The 1,909-nt window shown below is 41.1% G+C and overlaps 1 protein-coding gene across 1 annotated transcript in view; it reads left to right on the top strand.

Moving 5' to 3' along the window:
- The window catches only part of CDC20B (cell division cycle 20B), an 84,512-nt gene that overhangs the window by 46,158 nt on the left and 36,445 nt on the right, over window positions 1-1,909 (top strand). The gene's annotated exons all lie outside the window — the stretch shown is intronic.

Genomic DNA, 1,909 nt, shown 5'->3' with positions numbered 1-1,909 from the left:
TGCAGTCATTTCCAACATTTGGTGATGTGGTTTCCCCTTTGGGGTCTCAGGATAAGTTAAATTCTTTCTCTATAAGATGATCTTTTAAATATTTCCCTTAAGCCTTTGTTCTTGTTCGTTTGTTTCTTGATTAAGTACATTTACTTCTTTTAGGTAGTTCTTATACATTACGATTTTAAGATCTTAAGAGTCCAACATAAATCTTTTGGGCATGTTAAATATCAATAGCGTGTGTTCATCAAATCCAATGAAGAGCCCTTGAAGGAATGAGTGTTTCATTTCAAAAACTTTTAACTAGAAAAGTCATATATTCTCAATTTAGGCAAAATTACTTATTTAGTGTGTGCCTCTTCTGTGTTTGGCATGCATATTTTGCAGAGGAACAATAAAATATTGTAAATATAAATTTTAAATATTTGAACTCATATGTGATTGGAAACAAATGTTTTAGAGCAGGTCTTTTGTTGGGTGCTTTCCTGTTGAGTTTGGGGAGTGGAGAATGGCCAGGGAGTTCTACTGAAATAATTAGGGGGCACTGGTGGTCTCATGCCCGGGCCAGGTTATTAACACTCCTGTCCTTTCCACCCTCTACTGCTGATTGGAGTTCTTACTGCGCTTATCCTTTCTGGTGACTGGTGGCAGCAAGGTTGGTGGCTCTGTCTGTGGGCTTACGATGGTGTTGGCAAGATATCCCTTATAGCAATTGTTATATCAGCTAGAACACAACCCCGGGATCACCGAAGAACCTGGGCAGAGGATAATGGAAACTGTTTTTACTGTTCAATGCATAGTGTTTGTTGTCATGACTCAAGAGTGGTAAGATACAAAGCGAGGTCTTTACTGTAAACCTGCGTGGACTTCATGTGGTTTTCCTGACCATCTGGAGGGTGTGTCTGCAATGAGGGTAGCATGGAGACTGTCAGAATTTATAGTCAGTGAGCTCTATGCTCAGTTGCTAATTAAAGTAATAAGTAGATCTCGCCTAGGAAAGAGCACCCTGGGTTTATGGGGCTGAAGCGTGTGCTGGAGTGTGCTGTGGTCACCTTTGTGCTAACTACGAGGTTCTGAAGAAGTGAGTTTGTGAAGAGTTCATTGAGCTCCTGGACAGCAGGTCATTCCAGGAGTTATACTAGTGACTCTCAATGGCGGGGTGACTGTGCTCCCAGGGGGGAATTTGGCAATGTCTAAAGATGTTTTTGATTGTGACAACCCAGGGGGAAGGCATCTCGTGGGTAAAGGCCAATGACACTGCTAAACATCCTAAAACGGGCAGAATAGCCCACATAACAATGAATTGTCTGTTGCCAAATGCCAATAATGCCGAGATTGGGAAACCCTGCTTTATGGTTAATTGTGCTACCTGAATACCTAAAAACCCACGATTCATGGACTGGCAATGCCTGTTATGTGTCATAACATTGAGGAAGAAAACCAAAATATCAAAATGATGCCTGTCAGAGAGACTTCTGTCTAAACTCTGGGGGTTCAGTGATTGTCATGCGTGTGAGGTTAAATATATTATTGTGAGAGACGGGTGTGCTGGTTCACACCTGTGATCCCAGCGAAGTGGGAGGATCGCTTCAGGCCAGGAGTTCGAGACCAGCTTGGGCAACATAGTGAGACCTCATCTCTAAAAGTAGAAAAAAAGAACACAAATATATCGTTGTGAAAGAGGAAAAAAAGAATCTTCTATGGTTTAACTATTCATCACTATGTTTTTAGAAAATTCCAGTAAGTACTTTTCTTTCCACTTGTTACTAATTTTCCTAGCTGTTTTTGATTGAAATTGAATGTAAGAATGTCAGAAGTGCTTTTTTTGTAAAAAATTTTTTAGAGACAGGGTCTCACTCTGCCACCCTGGCTAGAGTGCAGTGGCATCATCATAACTCACTGTAACCTGGAGCTCCTG

The sequence above is a fragment of the Propithecus coquereli genome, unplaced genomic scaffold, assembly GCF_000956105.1.
Source record: "Propithecus coquereli isolate 6110/MARCELLA unplaced genomic scaffold, Pcoq_1.0 Scaffold47, whole genome shotgun sequence".
NCBI classification, from domain to species: domain Eukaryota; kingdom Metazoa; phylum Chordata; class Mammalia; order Primates; family Indriidae; genus Propithecus; species Propithecus coquereli.
The sequence above is the reverse complement of the archived record's forward strand: the minus strand, read 5'-3'. Positions and strand labels throughout refer to the sequence as shown.